The sequence below is a fragment of the Carettochelys insculpta genome, unplaced genomic scaffold (assembly GCF_033958435.1).
Source record: "Carettochelys insculpta isolate YL-2023 unplaced genomic scaffold, ASM3395843v1 scaffold_0058, whole genome shotgun sequence".
NCBI classification, from domain to species: Eukaryota; Metazoa; Chordata; order Testudines; family Carettochelyidae; genus Carettochelys; species Carettochelys insculpta.
The window spans coordinates 22,501-32,500 of NW_027439095.1; the positions used below are offsets into that span (position 1 = coordinate 22,501).

A 10,000-nucleotide genomic window follows, 5' to 3' on the forward strand; every position below is an offset into this window, starting at 1 on the left:
CGGGGTTGACCTGTTGTCCCTGCCGGACTTAGAAATTTTTTCTCTGCCGCCTGGGACCGGGGTTGACCTGTTGTCCCTGCCGGACTTAGAAAATTTTTCTCTCCCGCCTGGGACCGGGGTTGACCTGTTGTCCCTGCCGGACTTAGAAATTTTTTCTCTGCCGCCTGGGACCGGGGTTGACCTGTTGTCCCTGCCGGACTTAGAAAATTTTTCTCTCCCGCCTGGGACCGGGGTTGACCTGCTGTCCCTGCCGGACTTGGAAAATTTTTCTCTCCAGCCTGGGACCGGGGTTGACCTGTTGTCCCTGCCGGACTTAGAAATTTTTTCTCTCCCCGCCTGGGACCGGGGTTGACCTGCTGTCCCTGCCGGACTTGGAGCCCTAGGAGGGAATCGGCCACCAGGTCAACCTCCGCTGAAAGCGGCCACGGTTTACCTGGTGCCCGGGGAGCGAATCGGACACCAGGTCAACCTCTGCTAAAGCGACCGAGGTTGACCTGGTGCCCGGGGAGCGAATCTGACACCAGGTCAACCTCTGCTAAAGCGCCAGAGGTTGACCTGGTGCCCGGGGAGCGAATCGGACACCAGGTCAACCTCTGCTAAAGCGGCCGGGGTTGACCTGCTGTCCCTGCCGGACTTAGAAAATTTTTCTCTCCAGCCTGGGACCGGGGTTGACCTGTTGTCCCTGCCGGACTTAGAAAATTTTTCTCTCCCGCCTGGGACCGGGGTTGACCTGTTGTCCCTGCCGGACTTGGAGCCCGAGGAGGGGATCGGCCACCAGGTAAACCTCCGCTGAAAGCGGCCACGGTTTACCTGGTGCCCGGGGAGCGAATCGGACACCAGGTCAACCTCAGCTGAAGCGGCCGGGGTTGACCTGCTGTCCCTGCCGGACTTGGAAAATTTTTCTCTCCAGCCTGGGACCGGGGTTGACCTGTTGTCCCTGCCGGACTTAGAAATTTTTTCTCTCCCCGCCTGGGACCGGGGTTGACCTGCTGTCCCTGCCGGACTTGGAGCCCGAGGAGGGAATCGGCCACCAGGTCAACCTCCGCTGAAAGCGGCCACGGTTTACCTGGTGCCCGGGGAGCGAATCGGACACCAGGTCAACCTCTGCTAAAGCGACCGAGGTTGACCTGGTGCCCGGGGAGCGAATCTGACACCAGGTCAACCTCTGCTAAAGCGCCAGAGGTTGACCTGGTGCCCGGGGAGCGAATCGGACACCAGGTCAACCTCTGCTAAAGCGGCCGGGGTTGACCTGCTGTCCCTGCCGGACTTAGAAAATTTTTCTCTCCAGCCTGGGACCGGGGTTGACCTGTTGTCCCTGCCGGACTTAGAAAATTTTTCTCTGCCGCCTGGGACCGGGGTTGACCTGTTGTCCCTGCCGGACTTAGAAAATTTTTCTCTGCCGCCTGGGACCGGGGTTGACCTGTTGTCCCTGCCGGACTTAGAAAATTTTTCTCTCCCGCCTGGGACCGGGGTTGACCTGTTGTCCCTGCCGGACTTAGAAAATTTTTCTCTCCCGCCTGGGACCGGGGTTGACCTGTTGTCCCTGCCGGACTTAGAAATTTTTTCTCTGCCGCCTGGGACCGGGGTTGACCTGTTGTCCCTGCCGGACTTAGAAATTTTTTCTCTCCAGCCTGGGACCGGGGTTGACCTGTTGTCCCTGCCGGACTTAGAAATTTTTTCTCTCCCGCCCGGTACCGGGGTTGACCTGTTGTCCCTGCCGGACTTAGAAATTTTTTCTCTGCCGCCTGGGACCGGGGTTGACCTGTTGTCCCTGCCGGACTTAGAAAATTTTTCTCTCCCGCCTGGGACCGGGGTTGACCTGTTGTCCCTGCCGGACTTAGAAATTTTTTCTCTGCCGCCTGGGACCGGGGTTGACCTGTTGTCCCTGCCGGACTTAGAAAATTTTTCTCTCCCGCCTGGGACCGGGGTTGACCTGCTGTCCCTGCCGGACTTGGAAAATTTTTCTCTCCAGCCTGGGACCGGGGTTGACCTGTTGTCCCTGCCGGACTTGGAGCCCTAGGAGGGAATCGGCCACCAGGTCAACCTCCGCTGAAAGCGGCCACGGTTTACCTGGTGCCCGGGGAGCGAATCGGACACCAGGTCAACCTCTGCTAAAGCGACCGAGGTTGACCTGGTGCCCGGGGAGCGAATCTGACACCAGGTCAACCTCTGCTAAAGCGCCAGAGGTTGACCTGGTGCCCGGGGAGCGAATCGGACACCAGGTCAACCTCTGCTAAAGCGGCCGGGGTTGACCTGCTGTCCCTGCCGGACTTAGAAAATTTTTCTCTCCAGCCTGGGACCGGGGTTGACCTGTTGTCCCTGCCGGACTTAGAAAATTTTTCTCTCCCGCCTGGGACCGGGGTTGACCTGTTGTCCCTGCCGGACTTGGAGCCCGAGGAGGGGATCGGCCACCAGGTAAACCTCCGCTGAAAGCGGCCACGGTTTACCTGGTGCCCGGGGAGCGAATCGGACACCAGGTCAACCTCAGCTGAAGCGGCCGGGGTTGACCTGCTGTCCCTGCCGGACTTGGAAAATTTTTCTCTCCAGCCTGGGACCGGGGTTGACCTGTTGTCCCTGCCGGACTTAGAAATTTTTTCTCTCCCCGCCTGGGACCGGGGTTGACCTGCTGTCCCTGCCGGACTTGGAGCCCGAGGAGGGAATCGGCCACCAGGTCAACCTCCGCTGAAAGCGGCCACGGTTTACCTGGTGCCCGGGGAGCGAATCGGACACCAGGTCAACCTCTGCTAAAGCGACCGAGGTTGACCTGGTGCCCGGGGAGCGAATCTGACACCAGGTCAACCTCTGCTAAAGCGCCAGAGGTTGACCTGGTGCCCGGGGAGCGAATCGGACACCAGGTCAACCTCTGCTAAAGCGGCCGGGGTTGACCTGCTGTCCCTGCCGGACTTAGAAAATTTTTCTCTCCAGCCTGGGACCGGGGTTGACCTGCTGTCCCTGCCGGACTTAGAAAATTTTTCTCTGCCGCCTGGGACCGGGGTTGACCTGTTCTCCCTGCCGGACTTAGAAAATTTTTCTCTCCAGCCTGGGACCGGGGTTGACCTGTTGTCCCTGCCGGACTTAGAAATTTTTTCTCTGCCGCCTGGGACCGGGGTTGACCTGTTGTCCCTGCCGGACTTAGAAATTTTTTCTCTCCCGCCCGGTACCGGGGTTGACCTGTTGTCCCTGCCGGACTTAGAAATTTTTTCTCTGCCGCCTGGGACCGGGGTTGACCTGTTGTCCCTGCCGGACTTAGAAAATTTTTCTCTCCCGCCTGGGACCGGGGTTGACCTGTTGTCCCTGCCGGACTTAGAAATTTTTTCTCTGCCGCCTGGGACCGGGGTTGACCTGTTGTCCCTGCCGGACTTAGAAATTTTTTCTCTCCAGCCTGGGACCGGGGTTGACCTGTTGTCCCTGCCGGACTTAGAAAATTTTTCTCTCCAGCCCGGGACCGGGGTTGACCTGTTGTCCCTGCCGGACTTAGAAATTTTTTCTCTCCCGCCTGGGACCGGGGTTGACCTGTTGTCCCTGCCGGACTTAGAAATTTTTTCTCTGCCGCCTGGGACCGGGGTTGACCTGTTGTCCCTGCCGGACTTAGAAAATTTTTCTCTGCCGCCTGGGACCGGGGTTGACCTGTTGTCCCTGCCGGACTTAGAAAATTTTTCTCTCCCGCCTGGGACCGGGGTTGACCTGTTGTCCCTGCCGGACTTAGAAAATTTTTCTCTCCCGCCTGGGACCGGGGTTGACCTGTTGTCCCTGCCGGACTTAGAAATTTTTTCTCTGCCGCCTGGGACCGGGGTTGACCTGTTGTCCCTGCCGGACTTAGAAATTTTTTCTCTGCCGCCTGGGACCGGGGTTGACCTGTTGTCCCTGCCGGACTTAGAAATTTTTTCTCTGCCGCCTGGGACCGGGGTTGACCTGTTGTCCCTGCCGGACTTAGAAATTTTTTCTCTCCAGCCTGGGACCGGGGTTGACCTGTTGTCCCTGCCGGACTTAGAAATTTTTTCTCTCCCGCCCGGTACCGGGGTTGACCTGTTGTCCCTGCCGGACTTAGAAATTTTTTCTCTGCCGCCTGGGACCGGGGTTGACCTGTTGTCCCTGCCGGACTTAGAAAATTTTTCTCTCCCGCCTGGGACCGGGGTTGACCTGTTGTCCCTGCCGGACTTAGAAATTTTTTCTCTGCCGCCTGGGACCGGGGTTGACCTGTTGTCCCTGCCGGACTTAGAAAATTTTTCTCTCCCGCCTGGGACCGGGGTTGACCTGTTGTCCCTGCCGGACTTAGAAATTTTTTCTCTGCCGCCTGGGACCGGGGTTGACCTGTTGTCCCTGCCGGACTTAGAAATTTTTTCTCTCCAGCCTGGGACCGGGGTTGACCTGTTGTCCCTGCCGGACTTAGAAATTTTTTCTCTCCCGCCCGGTACCGGGGTTGACCTGTTGTCCCTGCCGGACTTAGAAATTTTTTCTCTGCCGCCTGGGACCGGGGTTGACCTGTTGTCCCTGCCGGACTTAGAAAATTTTTCTCTCCCGCTCGGAACCGGGGTTGACCTGTTGTCCCTGCCGGACTTAGAAAATTTTTCTCTCCCGCCTGGGACCGGGGTTGACCTGTTGTCCCTGCCGGACTTGGAGCCCGAGGAGGGGATCGGCCACCAGGTAAACCTCCGCTGAAAGCGGCCACGGTTTACCTGGTGCCCGGGGAGCGAATCGGACACCAGGTCAACCTCAGCTGAAGCGGCCGGGGTTGACCTGCTGTCCCTGCCGGACTTGGAAAATTTTTCTCTCCAGCCTGGGACCGGGGTTGACCTGTTGTCCCTGCCGGACTTAGAAATTTTTTCTCTCCCCGCCTGGGACCGGGGTTGACCTGTTGTCCCTGCCGGACTTAGAAATTTTTTCTCTCCCCGCCTGGGACCGGGGTTGACCTGTTGTCCCTGCCGGACTTGGAGCCCCAGGAGGGGATCGGCCACCAGGTCAACCTCCGCTGAAAGCGGCCACGGTTTACCTGGTGCCCGGGGAGCGAATCGGACACCAGGTCAACCTCTGCTAAAGCGACCGAGGTTGACCTGGTGCCCGGGGAGCGAATCTGACACCAGGTCAACCTCTGCTAAAGCGCCAGAGGTTGACCTGGTGCCCGGGGAGCGAATCGGACACCAGGTCAACCTCTGCTAAAGCGGCCGGGGTTGACCTGCTGTCCCTGCCGGACTTAGAAAATTTTTCTCTCCAGCCTGGGACCGGGGTTGACCTGTTGTCCCTGCCGGACTTAGAAATTTTTTCTCTCCCGCCTGGGACCGGGGTTGACCTGTTGTCCCTGCCGGACTTAGAAAATTTTTCTCTGCCGCCTGGGACCGGGGTTGACCTGTTGTCCCTGCCGGACTTGGAGCCCCAGGAGGGGATCGGCCACCAGGTCAACCTCCGCTGAAAGCGGCCACGGTTTACCTGGTGCCCGGGGAGCGAATCGGACACCAGGTCAACCTCAGCTGAAGCGGCCGGGGTTGACCTGCTGTCCCTGCCGGACTTGGAGCCCGAGGAGGGGATCGGCCACCAGGTCAACCTCCGCTGAAAGCGGCCACGGTTTACCTGGTGCCCGGGGAGCGAATCGGACACCAGGTCAACCTCTGCTAAAGCGGCCGGGGTTGACCTGCTGTCCGTGCCGGACTTGGAGCCCGAGGAGGGGATCGGCCACCAGGTCAACCTCCGCTGAAAGCGGCCACGGTTTACCTGGTGCCCGGGGACCGAATCGGACACCAGGTCAACCTCCGCTGAAGCGGCCGGGGTTGACCTGCTGTCCCTGCCGGACTTTGAAAATTTTTCTCTCCCCGCCCGGAACCGGGGTTGACCTGTTGTCCCTGCCGGACTTGGAAAATTTTTCTCTCCCGCTCGGAACCGGGGTTGACCTGTTGTCCCTGAAGGACTTAGAAATTTTTTCTCTCCCCGCCTGGGACCGGGGTTGACCTGCTGTCCCTGCCGGACTTGGAGCCCCAGGAGGGGATCGGCCACCAGGTCAACCTCCGCTGAAAGCGGCCACGGTTTACCTGGTGCCCGGGGACCGAATCGGACACCAGGTCAACCTCTGCTAAAGCGCCCGAGGTTGACCTGGTGCCCGGGGAGCGAATCGGACACCAGGTCAACCTCTGCTACGGCGGCCGGGGTTGACCTGCTGTCCCTGCCGGACTTAGAAAATTTTTCTCTCCCCGCCCGGAACCGGGGTTGACCTGTTGTCCCTGCCGGACTTGGAGCCCGAGGAGGGGATCGGCCACCAGGTCAACCTCCGCTGAAAGCGGCCACGGTTTACCTGGTGCCCGGGGAGCGAATCGGACACCAGGTCAACCTCTGCTAAAGCGGCCGGGGTTGACCTGCTGTCCCTGCCGGACTTGGAGCCCGAGGAGGGGATCGGCCACCAGGTCAACCTCCGCTGAAAGCGGCCACGGTTTACCTGGTGCCCGGGGAGCGAATCGGACACCAGGTCAACCTCTGCTAAAGCGGCCGGGGTTCACCTGCTGTCCCTGCCGGACTTGGAGCCCGAGGAGGGGATCGGCCACCAGGTCAACCTCCGCTGAAAGCGGCCACGGTTTACCTGGTGCCCGGGGAGCGAATCGGACACCAGGTCAACCTCTGCTAAGGCGCCCGAGGTTGACCTGGTGCCCGGGGAGCGAATCGGACACCAGGTCAACCTCTGCTACGGCGGCCGGGGTTGACCTGCTGTCCCTGCCGGACTTAGAAAATTTTTCTCTCCCCGCCCGGAACCGGGGTTGACCTGTTGTCCCTGCCGGACTTGGAGCCCGAGGAGGGGATCGGCCACCAGGTCAACCTCCGCTGAAAGCGGCCACGGTTTACCTGGTGCCCGGGGAGCGAATCGGACACCAGGTCAACCTCTGCTAAAGCGGCCGGGGTTGACCTGCTGTCCCTGCCGGACTTGGAGCCCGAGGAGGGGATCGGCCACCAGGTCAACCTCCGCTGAAAGCGGCCACGGTTTACCTGGTGCCCGGGGAGCGAATCGGACACCAGGTCAACCTCTGCTAAAGCGGCCGGGGTTCACCTGCTGTCCCTGCCGGACTTGGAGCCCGAGGAGGGGATCGGCCACCAGGTCAACCTCCGCTGAAAGCGGCCACGGTTTACCTGGTGCCCGGGGAGCGAATCGGACACCAGGTCAACCTCTGCTAAAGCGGCCGGGGTTGACCTGCTGTCCCTGCCGGACTTGGAGCCCGAGGAGGGGATCGGCCACCAGGTCAACCTCCGCTGAAAGCGGCCACGGTTTACCTGGTGCCCGGGGAGCGAATCGGACACCAGGTCAACCTCTGCTAAAGCGGCCGGGGTTCACCTGCTGTCCCTGCCGGACTTGGAGCCCGAGGAGGGGATCGGCCACCAGGTCAACCTCCGCTGAAAGCGGCCACGGTTTACCTGGTGCCCGGGGAGCGAATCGGACACCAGGTCAACCTCTGCTAAGGCGCCCGAGGTTGACCTGGTGCCCGGGGAGCGAATCGGACACCAGGTCAACCTCCGCTAAAGCGCCCGAGGTTGACCTGGTGCCCGGGGAGCGAATCGGACACCAGGTCAACCTCTGCTACGGCGGCCGGGGTTGACCTGCTGTCCCTGCCGGACTTGGAAAATTTCTCTCCCCGCCTCGGACCGGGGTTGACCTGCTGTCCCTACCGGACTTAGAACATTTTTCTCTCCCCGCCCCGGCCCGGGGGTTAACCTCGGGGCGCACAGCTTCCCGGGTCTGACGTGCACGTCCTGTCACCTCCCGGGCCCGGCGTCCTCGTCCTCCCTTCCCCTTGGGCCGGCTCGGAGGAAGTTTTCCCTCGGCCCGGCCTCCGGGTTAATTGTTTGGGCCCGGCTGACTGAGGCCAGGCTGCTGACGCTAAAGCCCGGGGAGGCGGGGGCCTACGGCCATACCGGACCGAATGCCCCCGATCTCGTCCGATCTCGGAAGGTAAACCGTCCCGGGCCTGGCTAGTACCTGGATGGGTGACCGCCTGGGAATCCCAGGTGCCGTAGGCAGCTTTTGGCCCCAGCGGGGGTAGAGCGGGGCGTGTGTCTGCCGTGCGGGAGCAGGGAAGCCGTGAGGCCAAGGCGGCGCGACGGTCCTGGGGGGCGCTGAGGCCTTTCCCTCTGCCTGCCTGCGTGTCGGGGGCGGGGGGGCGGGCGAGGAAGCTAAGGCCCTCACCCGGTGCGGTGCGATGGCTTGGGTCGGGTCGGGGAGAGGGAAGAAAGCGTGTGTGGAGCGTTGGTGGGGCAGGTGTGTGTGTGGGAGTGCTGGGTTGGGCAGGCCGTTGAGGCGGTGGCGGTGGTGGTGTTTTTGGTGGGAGTGAGTTGGGGTCAGGTGGGTGTGGGGTCCCCCCCGGGGGGTGGATGGTCTGAGGGTTAAGGCTTGGAACGTGCGTCTTGGGGGACCGTGGGTGGAGGTTGTTGAGAGCGGGGAAGGCCCTGGGTCCCGGTTGTGGACTATTAAGCCCGGTGGAGGGGGACCGTGGGTGGAGGTTGTTGAGAGCGGGGAAGGCCCTGGGTCTCGGTTGTGGACTATTAAGCCCGGTGGAGGGGGACCGTGGGTGGAGGTTGTTGAGAGCGGGGAAGGCCCTGGGTCCCGGTTGTGGACTATTAAGCCCGGTGGAGGGGGACCGTGGGTGGAGGTTGTTGAGAGCGGGGAAGGCCCTGGGTCCCGGTTGTGGACTATTAAGCCCGGTGGAGGGGGACCGTGGGTGGAGGTTGTTGAGAGCGGGGAAGGCCCTGGGTCTCGGTTGTGGACTATTAAGCCCGGTGGAGGTGTTGCGTACGGTGGATGTAAGGGGGAGGGCGTATGAAGTGACCGAGGAGTGGGCAAGGAAACGGGGGGAAAAATTTGGAGGCGAAGGCGGCCGAAAAAGGGTGCGGTTGACCTGGTGCCCGGGGAGCGAATGGGCCACCAGGTCAACCCCCGCTGAAAGCAGCGGAGGTTGACCTGGTGCCCGGGGAGCGAATGGGCCACCAGGTCAACCCCCGCTGAAAGCAGCGGAGGTTGACCTGGTGCCCGGGGAGGGAATCGGCCACCAGGTCAACCCCCGCTGAAAGCAGCGGAGGTTGACCTGGTGCCCGGGGAGCGAATCGGCCACCAGGTCAACCCCCGCTGAAAGCAGCGGAGGTTGACCTGGTGCCCGGGGAGGGAATCGGCCACCAGGTCAACCCCCGCTGAAAGCAGCGGAGGTTGACCTGGTGCCCGGAGAGGGAATCGGCCACCAGGTCAACCCCCGCTGAAAGCAGCGGAGGTTGACCTGGTGCCCGGGGAGCGAATGGGCCACCAGGTCAACCCCCGCTGAAAGCAGCGGAGGTTGACCTGGTGCCCGGGGAGCGAATCGGCCACCAGGTCAACCCCCGCTGAAAGCAGCGGAGGTTGACCTGGTGCCCGGGGAGGGAATCGGCCACCAGGTCAACCCCCGCTGAAAGCAGCGGAGGTTGACCTGGTGCCCGGGGAGGGAATCGGCCACCAGGTCAACCCCCGCTGAAAGCAGCGGAGGTTGACCTGGTGCCCGGGGAGGGAATCGGCCACCAGGTCAACCCCCGCTGAAAGCAGCGGAGGTTGACCTGGTGCCCGGGGAGCGAATCGGCCACCAGGTCAACCCCCGCTGAAAGCAGCGGAGGTTGACCTGGTGCCCGGGGAGGGAATCGGCCACCAGGTCAACCCCCGCTGAAAGCAGCGGAGGTTGACCTGGTGCCCGGGGAGGGAATCGGCCACCAGGTCAACCCCCGCTGAAAGCAGCGGCGGTTGACCTGGTGCCCGGGGAGGGAATCGGCCACCAGGTCAACAGGTCAACCCGGTTCCCGGGGGGGAGAGGAAAGGAGGCGGCCGGACCCTCCCGCGAGGGTCACCCTGCCCGCCTCCACCGGCGGCCGGACCCTCCCGCGAGGGTCACCCTGCCCGCCTCCACCGGCGGCCGGACCCTCCCGCGAGGGTCACCCTGCCCGCCGGACCCTCCCGCGAGGGTCACCCGGCACGCCGTCCCAGCGAAGAGGGCCGGCCACCCGGACCCCGCTTTTG

At 62.3% G+C, this 10,000-nt stretch overlaps 1 non-coding gene across 1 annotated transcript; it reads left to right on the forward strand.

Moving 5' to 3' along the window:
- The first annotated feature begins 7,870 nt into the window (after positions 1-7,870).
- On the forward strand, positions 7,871-7,989 carry LOC142006419 (5S ribosomal RNA). The gene has a single exon (XR_012643505.1). It is a non-coding gene; the product is annotated as a 5S ribosomal RNA (ribosomal RNA).
- Positions 7,990-10,000: the final 2,011 nt, after the last annotated feature.